Source organism: Centruroides vittatus, unplaced genomic scaffold (assembly GCF_030686945.1).
Source record: "Centruroides vittatus isolate TY-2023 unplaced genomic scaffold, ASM3068694v2 contig_221, whole genome shotgun sequence".
Classification (NCBI taxonomy): domain Eukaryota; kingdom Metazoa; phylum Arthropoda; class Arachnida; order Scorpiones; family Buthidae; genus Centruroides; species Centruroides vittatus.
This window is the reverse complement of record NW_027121377.1, coordinates 1,115,382-1,127,329: the sequence shown is the minus strand read 5'-3', so window position 1 is coordinate 1,127,329 and position 11,948 is coordinate 1,115,382.

The window sequence follows — 11,948 nt, the reverse complement described above, 5'->3', positions numbered from 1 at the left end:
ACAAAAGGCTCATGAGGTGGTCGACGGAGTTAGCTGATTATAACATAAAGATAACTCACGTGAAGAGCCGACATAATGAAGTTGCAGATGCGTTATCACGCATGAATTGTAATCAGGAGGAACGTGGCAGAGCGGTGTGCAGTGCTATAGTAGAAAATCGGAAACTTTGGGAAGAGGTAGTCAAATCCCAATCTAAGGACGAGTTCCTTAGACGTATGCGTAGTAATCGGGAGTCGCAAAGGCGGGAGCGATGCGAGGTGATGGGGGGCATTCAGCCGGAATTCAGGCTGGAAGATGATGTGTTGATGCACGTGAAACCGAGAAGGATGGGCCTCGGAAATAGAGCACATGTGTGTGTGGGGAAGGAAGTGGCTGATCGTGTAATTTGGTCGATCCACAGCTCTCCACTGTCAGGGCATCTTGGTGCCGAGAAGACGCATGACTTGGTTGATAAGTATTATTACATCAGGGACCTAAAGAGTCGCATTAAGCGTATAATCAGAGGATGTGAAACGTGCCAAAGGCATAATCTGCATAGGGGGCGGGCCCCATTTCAGGAAACGAAAACTGCGGAAGTTCCCCTTCAGAAAGTTGCAATCGATATCATCAGCCCACTCCCGATATCCCGTAAAGGCAATAGGTATATCCTCACGATTATTGACATTTTTACACGCTATGCCGAAGCAATACCTATCCCCAGTCAATCGGCCCAAGTCATAGCTGAGGCCATATTCGAAAACCTGATATGCCGTTATGGTTGTCCTGATGTAATCGTGTCTGATAGGGGGGCAAATTTTACATCGAGCCTTTTCAAAGAGGTGTGTGACGCGCTCTTGATTAAGCGCAACATAACAACTGCCTACCGTCCGTGCTCCAACTCCGTTTGCGAGCGCTTCAATAAAACTATATGTGGAATCATCGCACGCATATCAGAGGGGGATGAGCATAGTTGGGATGAGTTTGTAAATCAGGCTTTGTTCGCATATAACAATTCGACTCACTCGGCAACGAATGAGTCTCCTGCTTTCTTGTTGTACGGCATTGACCCTCATTTTCCTGGCGCGTTTCCAAGCGAGAGCCCAGTTGATGATTATGATAGGAATCAGGGGTGGAGGTTTATAAATAAATTAAATGTGATAAGAGAAGCTGCATATAACTTAGGTAGGCAGCGTAATCAAAGAAATAGGTGGAGAATAAATAGAGGTAGAAAGTGCGAGATATGGAAAGAAGGCCAAAGGGTGTGGCTTCTGCGTAAGGGAAAGAGGAAAGGTGTAGGGAAGTTCTCACCTAAGTATCTGGTGCCTTACAGAATCACCCGTGTGTTGGGGCCTGTTACGGTGGAGTTGGCAGGCAACAGGAAGAAAGACAAATGGATAGTTCATACAGATCGCATCAAGAATTGCTACTCCCCAATCTATAGAGAACAGAGGAGTGTTCGGCGTTCACGCCGGAAGGAAGATGCACAGGGCGAATTAAATGGCATGGAGGATGAAGAGGCGGATGACCATCTAAGGATATGGGCTCACCTAAGGAATGCAGCACCTGATACATCTGCACCCCAAGTGAGAAGAAATGAGGATAATGAGATAGGGAATAGGAATATGACCGAGGGGGACGTAGAGCCACAATCCCGCTATAATTTGCGGGGAAAGCGGATAAACTACCATAAATTACACCATGGTGTTTAACTCATAAAGGGGGACATATGTGGCCGTCGGCCATGTTTTTTTTGTATAATTTTGTACATATGTTCGTATTTTATTGGATTAGTTTTAAGTCTTTCCTGTCTCTTTGTTCTAAAATTCTTCCTAGAACGTTTTCTTAATCCTTCTCCCATGGGGGTAAGACGACCAGTTCCGAGAACGTGGGAAAACAAAAGAAGAGTGTGGAGCCTGAGGGTAAAACGGCTGAAAAGAGACCATTCTGGTGGTGGGATCCGAAAGAAGAAGCACGAGGAAGGCAGTGCTCGAGAGTAAAAAAAAAGAAAAGAAACAAAAGAAGACGAGAGACTGCAAGGTGCTAAGGGATCCGAAAAAGAAGTGGAGAACAGCGAACATATAAGTAGAACATCGAGACAAGTTAAAGATAAGGTCTACGGCAAGAGAGAAGTCAAAAGAATATAAAGGAGAAAAGAATCGGAGAAGGTGTCTTACCCCAAGATTCATCGATTCGACAAAAAAGAAATCCCGGGTATTTTCTAATCTTTCTCTCTGTCCTTTATTCTTAATTTCTATTTTTTCATTTTATTTTAGTTATAAGATAGATGTAAGTTTAGTTTTTAAGTTAGAGTAAAAATATATCGACCCGCGTATATTTGTCACGTGCCACGAAGTCTTGTTTGTTGGTTAGATAAAAAGAAGTGGTCAACGCCTGTGTATCTTAACTAAGCCAGTGAGATAAAGTTGGGATCGTGTAAAAAAAGAACCGTTTTCGTTGTGAATAAATATAATACTTTGTGCTATTTTTGTTATCAAAGTCTTTTTTTTGTACCTTCCTGCTCGCGGGATCCAGTACGTATCATAACGAACATCACAACCCCAAGTCACACTGTAGTGTCACCCTTTTTAACTCTTTTATAAAACACTATTGAATTGTAATATCTTCGCACTCGAGCAACTCGAACGCTATATCGAATATGCGATGTCGCGAAGTATAAGTTTAGATTTAGAAAATAAATCATAACCATACATTAGTACTACCATGAGAGGCGGCCCTAGGAATATTTCTGGATGGTGCGAGAGATCTCGTGGCGTACATTACTTCTGACGTTCGGGTGGCTGTTGACCTTTTTTTTTTTTTTTTTTCCTTAGGCAATGGCCAGTCGAGCGGAGCTTAGTAGGAATTGTTAAATACAGCCTTTTCTGTCCTATCTAATTTCTTAAATAATTTTTAACTCGCTTTGAAACAGAGAAATCTTCTGCACTGAAGCCGGGCCCCTCCGAATTACGGGCCCTAGACATTTGCCTACTTTGCCTATTTGATAATCCGGCCCTGTTTGTAGGAATGTGTTTTTGAAGTCCTAATCAACAAAAATACTCGATTTATTGGATTTTCTTGCAGACTTTTTAAAATACATACATAATTTTCGGAAAAATACTGTCATGTATGCGGTCGTTGATGCCATTGTAAGAACCAAAAACCATTTCAGATTTCAGAACAAAAAGAGACACCTTCAAGCGTCGTTTTGTAAACAATATTGCCAGGTTGAATTCTTCTTCTTTAATCATTGAGTCGTGTACGACTATTGGTGACTTCATGGACGAGTTTCCTCCAGCGAGTTCTGTGTAATGCCCAGTCTTTCAGGTACAGTATTTGAGTTTCAGGCTAGTATCTGCTTTGATATTATCCATCCACCTGGTATGCTGCCTTCCCCTTTTCCTATACCATTCTCAGCATGATCTGTTTTCGCAGGAAGTCAGCAGGGCCGGATTTACATAAGGATATTTGGGATCGGTGTCCAGGGCCCCACAAAATAGGGGCCCTTACAAAACTATGTTTAAACATTAAATTTTTTAAAAAAGTTAAAAAAGACACAGTCGTTCCGGAAAAAATTCTCCTAGACGATCACCATTTATTTTCATTCTTGTTCTAGAACAAACTTCTTAGATGACCAGACCTTCTTTTTTAGGCTACTTAGCCTAATATTTTTTCCTATTACTATTGCGTACAGCCTAGTGTGGCCTAATCATGAGGGCCATAGGCAAAGAAAACCTAACCCGGGAAAAAACCTATGAAACATCGGAAAATTTCACATAGGTATTTTTCAATTAAATTAAAATATATGTATGTTTAGAATAACCTTATTTGTAAATGAAATTTACAACTTTCTAGTTGAAATCTAGTTGAAAGTACAGTATTTTGTGTAAATTTTCTAAATCATCAAATTTGCCTACTCTTTAAGGGAGCCCCCACCGAATTTGTGCTTAGGGCCCCTGGATTGGTAAATCCGGCCCTGGGAGTTTTTTTTTTTTTTGTAACTTTTTCCTCTTTGTGGGCACTAAGAGGGCCTCTTATAGCAAGTCCATTATGGGTTCGGCCAAGCCCACAATGGGGCGGCCGGGTGATGAGGGCGGGGGTCGACATATCCGAACGGACCACCCCCCGAAACATTCCTAGGGATTTATCGACCCGTCCGGATTCGATCCCGGGTCCCCCAGGGCGGCAGACTGCTAACCTTAACAGCTCGGCCATCCGGCCCGGCCCTGGGAGTCAGCACGAATGGTGTGCAGGGCCGGATTTTAGGCGATTGGAGCGATTGGTGCCAATCGGGCCCCGCGCTGGAAGGGGCTCCGCATCACGTCAAAATTTATATATTTAAAAATAGTACATATTACAAAAATAAATATCTAGGTATATTATTATTAAAATAAATAAAACAACATATTTCAATATGTAAATTAACAGTTAATTAATTTTGTTATTTAAAGTTTGAGGGGCCTCGCACCTATTGGATCCGGCGCTGATGGTGTGACCGAAGAACTTTAACCTCAAGCGTGCAATCACTGATTCCAAGGAGATTTGTGGTTGAATTTTATCTAGGACTACTTGACAGGTTGAATTAATTTATGTCATATTCAGGTTTTTTTGAATTGACGAAAATAAACATTATTAGTATTTTAGCTATCTTTTCAGCTAATTAAATTTATTCGATTTTCTTGTTACTTTTTATTAAATTATTGGTGACAGTGTGAAGTGCAGAAGTGTGCGCAGTTTCGAAGTTTTATATTCAACTACAGACGAGGAAATTTAATAAATAAGCATAAAAGTTTTGTCTCAACTTCTGCTGAAGTGGATGAGGAAAGCGAAGTTAACCGAGTGCGACTTCACAGTGGATGGCTCAGAAGTTTTCTGCAAGGTCAAATGGATATCAAAATGCATTTGTGTGCATGAAGAAATCACATTTTGAGGATCATGTGCGTTCTGCAAGACATACATCGACAGGATCGAACATCCAAATGCTGCTCACAAAAATGGAATCTCAAGATCAAAGAAATATTTTCCATAGACACGGCAAAGACCTGTATAGGTTGCAACATAGAATTGCATAAATTGAAGCATCCCTTGCTCAGGAAATATTTAGAAAAATACACGAAGCAGAATCTTCTTGGTGAATCAACACTACAGGAGAATTATCTTCTACGTGTTCATCAGGAAGGGCTTGAAAAAAATCCGCAAAGAAATTAGTGACAATGCTATACGGTCTTCTGTAGATGAAACTATAGACACTTGCAGATGATATGTTGCTTTAACGGTAGTACCAAAACTTGACAGAAAAGATTGCGCTAAAATTTATCATCTTTTATGTAAATTTTTGGAGAAGACGAATGCAGAGGCCATAGCTAGAGTTATTCAGAAATGTGTAATGCTGTTGTATAATTAAAGTTATATCATACAGAAGACTGTGCCGCCTGTAAGCATGGCGAAAATTTTTTATATAATCTTATTCAGGTAACCTGCCTGAATCACGCTTTATATCTGGCCGTACAAGTTCGTTTACATTTTAAAGATGTAAAAGTTCTCATTTGTTCCGGCAAGAAACTACTTGCAAAGACACAATGCGAACTGCATTGTGAGCGTCTGCCTGATACTCCTTTGTCACCTCTCCCATAATCACGATATGGGAAACATGGATATAAAAGGCTGTATTTAATGCGGACCATTTACTTGACTTTTAAAATTTTATCAATTAACTGGATGAATCAGAAAGCTCTCACTGTGGATGTTAAGGAAGCTTTGCAGAATCCACATTCAATCGCTTCTCTAGTTTACATCAGCGCCAATTTGTTAAATTTTCTGGATATCATAGAAGTACTAGAAGCAAGAGGGTTGTCACCTAAAGAATCTCTAAAAATTTTTCAAACAGTAGAGAATTCTATACTAAACCTTCCTGGTTTATGTGGAGGCAAACTTCGCACGAAGCTGGCGGCGCTTTTGGAGAAGAACAGTGGTTTTTTTGTGCTTCGCCAAGTTAATAGCTATCTAGTTGGAGATCCCTGAGGATCCAATGTATCTTTGCTGAAATACTACGTTCGAGGCCGAGAGAAGTGTTTCATTGTATAAAAACATTCTCACTGACCGTCGACACAGTCTGACAGAAAAAAATATTAATAGATTTCTTGTATGTACTGTACTGTACATGGTCATATTCAGTTTATAATATCGTATACTGCATTAATTAATAAACAGATAACTGAAGTAAATTTGATAATTTTGTTTTATTATTATTAAGTTGGGTTAAGTGAGATATACTCGGTTAACACCGGTGGCTGTGTACTATGCCGGACCAAAGTCAAGGCATAGTAACCAAAACAGAAATTAAAGAAGTGTATCAGTGTGTGTGTCTGTATTCAGGAATTTTCTCACAATATGACATGTATTCAATATAGTGGCCTTTTGTAGTGTGATGTATGTGTTTCTATTCAATTCTAATGTGCCCAGGCTTTTGTGTAGTGTGTGTGGTATGACACCTGTAGAGGAGAGAACAACAGGTACAATAAGCATCCTATCCATCCTCCACAGATGCCTTATTTCCTGGGCGAGTTCTGTGTACTTGCTAATTTTTTCAGTGCATGCGTTTTGTATATTGTGAGTGTTTGGAATGGATATGTCTATAATGTATGTGATTTTATTGTGTTTGTCAATGAGTGTGATGTCTGGTCTGTTGTGGTAAATTGTTTTATCTGTGATTATGGCTCTGTCGTAGTACATTTTGTGCGTGTCGTTTTCCAATACTGTCTGTGGAATGTATTTGTAGTATGGTTCGTGGATGTCTGCTAATTTGTGTTTCCTTGCAAGCTCTTGGTGTATTATATTTGCTACTTGGTTATGTCTGTGTAAATAATCTGTCTGTGCCAAGAGCTTGCAACCAGAGGTGAGGTGATGTGTTGTATAGTTTCTGGCATGATGTGACATTTTCTGCATGTGTCATTTGTGAGTGTTGCATCTTTGAGTATGTGTTTTCTGTAGTTTTTAGTATTTATGACCTGATCCTGTATGGCGATCATGAATCCTTCCGTCTCCCCAAAGAGGCATCCCCGAGCTAACCAGCTGTTTGACGCAGTTTTGTCAACAAAATCTTGGGCCAGGTCGTAAGGATGCCTGCCATGGAGTGCCATTCGAGCCCACGATTGCTTAATGGTGTCTATGCTTTTTATATGTTGTGTTGTGTCCATATGATGTGAGTGTAAGTTTAATGGTGTGTTATTTGAGTCTGCTAGAGTTACTGCTTTATGTAATTGTGATGTTTCTTGTTTAATGTAGAAAAACTCTCGCAGTGACTGTATTTGTTTGTAGTGAAGGTTAACTATGTCAATCAGGCCACGTCCGCCATCTTTACGTGGAAGGGTTAATCTTTCTGTGGCGGATTTAGGATGATGTTGTTTATGCTTAGTAAGTGTTGTTCTTGTTTTCCTTTGGAGTTGCTAAAAATCTGTGTGAGTTCAATGTATAACTCCAAAGGAATATGTGAGTACTGGGATGACATATGTGTTTATTGCTTTAACTGTGTGTTTTGCATTTAACTGTGTTCTGAGAATAGCATTTAACCTACTTTGGTATTTTTTAATTAATCTTTGCTTTATTTGTGTATGTTCTGTTAGTTTGGCCTGTTGGAATCCTAAATACTTGTAGAACTCGCCCTCTTCTATGGATTCAATAATGTCTTCATTTCCAAGTGCAAAATCTTCTTTCTTCAGGATTCATTTTTCTATGTGAAGTGTTTTGCATTTATCTAGGCCAAATTTCATTTTTATGTCCTTGGTGTATGAATGTGTGATTTGTAGGAGTTGATGAAGTTGTTTTTGTGTGGATGCATAAAGTTTTATGTCATCCATGTACATGAGATGTGACAGTGTAAACTGTGTTGTTTTTTCGTGTCTGATATTGTAACCATATTGCGTGTTGTTTAACATGTTGGATAATGGATTCAGGGCTAAGCAGAATCAGAGAAAACTCAAGGAATCTCCTTGAAAAATTCCTCGCCTAATAAAAATTTGGTTTGTTTGTATGGAAGTGTTATGAACCCTGAGATGTAGTGTTGTTCTCCAGTGCTGCATAGTGTTTATAAAAAATGCAATGAGTGATGGATGTATTTTGTACAGTACATGTGTAGAATATGTAGCAGCCAACTGTGTGGAACACTGTCGAATGCTTTTCTGTAGTCTATATATGCCATGTGTATGTTTCTGTGTTGTTTGTGTGCTTGCCGTAGAATGACTGAATCTATGAGTAACTGTTCTCTGCATCCCCTGTGGTTTCTACGGCAACCTTTTTGTTGTTCTGTTAGAATGTCGTGTTCTTCAACATGTTTGTATATTTTGTTTGCGATACAGGATGTCAATAATTTGTAGAGTGTTGGAAGACATGTAATTGGTCTGTATTGTGTGGGGTCTGTGGTATTGTTGTTTTTAGGTTTCATGTAGGTGATGCCCCGAGTAAGAAAATTTGGCATGTCTTGTGGATTGATGATAATGTGTGTTAGATATTTAGCTAGTTCCTGATGCAGTGATGTAAACTTTTTGTACCAGAAATTGTGAATGTTGTCTACACCAGGTGTCTTCCAGTTGTGTGCTCTGTTAACAGTGTATTGGAAATCATGTATGTTTATTTCAGCACAGGGCATAGTTAGTATGTTGTGCAAGTTTCTGTTCTCATCCTCGATCCAGCCTGCATCGGCATTGTGCGTGACAGCACTGGACCAAAGAGAAGACCAATATGTTGTGAGTTCTTCTTCTGTTGGTGTGCCACTGTGCTGTGTATCAGTGTTTGCTTTGTTATTAATTTGTCTGTAAAAAGAGTTTTTCATTGTTTGTAAATAATTTATTTTGTTGTTTTCGTAGTGTACATGTTTTGTATCGTTTGAGTCTACGTGCTTTGGCAGCAAGTTTTTGTTTTAGTGTATCAATGTATTCTGTAATGTGTGCATTGTGATGTTCGTGTTTTGTGTGTGTTTTTATTTTCTTGAAAATGTTTTTAAGCTGTTTCCTTAATTTGGGTGTTATGTTGTTTTTAGTGTATTGTGTCAGCCTGCCTAATTGCTGTCTAATGTCATTTATTTGTGTTTCTATTCTTCTCTGCCAGGCAGGCTTGTTATAGAATTGTGTTTTTTGTGTATCTGTCTGTGATTGTACTTTCAGACCATGGTGTGTCACTACTGTGACTGCCCCAGCATAAACTAATGTATGAATGTCTGAGAGTGTAGAAATTGAATGAATGTAGTGTGGTAGTAAGTGAGTGTTTACATAATTTAGTGTTTTTCCTACTTCTTTGACGTGTTGATTTTTGGTATTCGTGGTCGTTGTGTGGGATCTGTGCCTGTATATTTAGTGAGTGTTTCCTGAAATATAAGTGAGAGCATATTAACTAAATCTATGTCTATGTTATCAGTGATGAATGAGGAAGTGTTTGTAGTATCATTAGTGGTAATTGTTGTATGTGTGTTATTATCAATGTTTGTTGCTGGATTATCCTGACAGGTTACACGATCTTCATTAATGTTAGATGTTTCTGTCTGTTGATGTATTTGATCAGCAACCTGTTCTTTGATAAGTTCAAGTGTTGTTTGTAGAATAAGGTTGTTGTGTATAATTGTTCTTTTTTGATCAACAACCCTTTGTTCGGTGAAAGTGAGGTGAGGATATTGTTGTATGAATTTATGGTGTAGTTATTGTCTGTATGCTGTCATGTTTGTTTCGAGTTTTGTGATGGTGTAATAAGTAGGGGAGAGCGGGGCTAAAAGTTCCCGGGGTAAGTTGTTCCGATTGAAATAGCTCCACAAGGATAAAATATATATATAATTAGTAAATATGTCATGAAATCGAACGTTTCTGCGCACCGACGGCAGCTATCTTAATCAGGCCAGTGACGTCCGGTACATTGGAAAGAAAGCCTGTACGTCGCTGATCCACATAAGTAAATATTTTCGTGTTTGATATTTTTGGTATATCTGGCGAATTTAAATAATTAGCGATTAGTTGTTTGGTATTTTTATTCAAAAATATATCGAGTATCTTGATATACTACGCTAAAACTGTATGTGTCTCGTAACCTAATCTAGTAGTTGCTGTTTTGAACCCATGTGTTATCGGGGCTAGATGTTCCCTTCTTTGGGGGCATGTTGTGACCTTGGAACAACTTGCCCCAGTTCATCTGTACCGGTAATGCAGTAAAAATAATGTTTTTTTTTTTTTTTTTTTTTTTCCTTTTGCAGTATGCGGACTTATATTCGAAAAACAACACGGGGTTCTGTATCTCGGGAGTTGATGCAAAGAGCTACAGATGCAGTTATTAAAGATGGTTAAAAAATAAAAACTGTTGCCAGAGAATTAGATATTTGTCATATGACGTTATATAGATTTGTAAAGAAGTTGAAATCTGGAGTAGAAAACGCTGCGATTGGCTACAAAAAAGTAAGATTGGTCTTTATTGAAGAACAGGAAAACAAGTTAGCAGAGTATTTGTTAAATGTAAGCTTTACTGACGAAAGACAAATCTTGGATCAGCCAGGGTCATCAGGAGTTGTAAATTTGCCTGCAACTTCTGGTGTTATACAAGAACTTGGAAAGGATGTTCCTTTCTCCCCTTTTCTTTAAGTAAAAGTTATAAATGTTGAAACGTAAAAATGTTTTTCTTATAATAAATTTAAGGAAAACAACTAATTATTGATAAGATATTATTGATTAGTCTTTAAATACATACTTAGTTAAATAAATTATTGTTTTTTTTTACATATTACACCTTCCATAGATCTTGTAACAACTTGCCCCACCCTGTTAACAACTAGCCCCGAACCGGGGTAAGTTGTTACTTTCCGACTTTAGGTATTGTATTATTAATTATAAAAAAACTTACAAAAAATCAACCCCAAAAACTGTATTTATAGCAAAGTTAGATATATTACTAAATTTTAATCTCTTAATACTTATGCTAGAATTATGTGTCCTTAACAAAATATAAGGTTGATTAAAAAACGGAACTTGTAGCCCCGCTCTCCCCTACGGTTGATAAACTCGTTCATTTCCGTTGTCCATTTCATCCGTTGGCGTGGTTTTTTAGCCTTTGTGGTCTGTGGATGCATTGCCACAGAAACACCAAGGCTGGGTTGGTTCCTCACATCTGTTGAGGGCATTGCAGTAGCCATGCTTGAGCCGGTGCTGCTTTTGCCACCGGTAACCAAGGGAGACTGTGGCCTATTTTTCGAACGTGAGCCTCTGCCTAACTCACGAACGCGGACCTTGTTAACCCGGGCGACGTCCGAGCTGGTATCACATTTAGATCTGGTTACTACCATGATACATATCTCCACAGAATGTGGGTGTGTGGTCACTCTTAGCTTCATTTCTCCCCATAGACCTTACTGGCATGGGTGTCCCTACCAGCAGCTTGTGCTCCAGCCTGCATTGCTCTATGGATCAGTAAAATTACTGGGCTCTCCCACCACGACCAGGTGGTGACCACAGGAGAGTTGTTATTATTATTATTATTGTTGTTGTTTTTGTTCCGAATATAAATTTGAAAATGCGATCTTTTCGATCCGATTTCGGATCCGAAACTCCACTTTTATCGATCTGAAAAATCCGGGGCTTAGTGATTAGGTAAATGTTTCTGTATGTCCCACCATTATGGAGCTGTATTACAATTCTGGAAACTCTTTGACTGCCTATGTACTGTATAATGATTACTATTTTGTTTCATTTATTCATTTAAAAAATCTGGGAAGATTTAAGCATCGTTTATAAGTGGCCATTGTATAGTTTAAGGGAAGGGAAAGGCTTGGGGCATATTTCAGCTTAACTAAAAGATTGCATGTTGTTAGATATTTTAGTTATTTGTACAACCACTAAAAAGAAATTAATTTTGAGAATTCAATGCACTTGTGATGTCCTACAAATAAAAAGAATTTGTTAACACACATCTGAGTGATCCTTAAGCTCTATTTACTATCAGAGTTG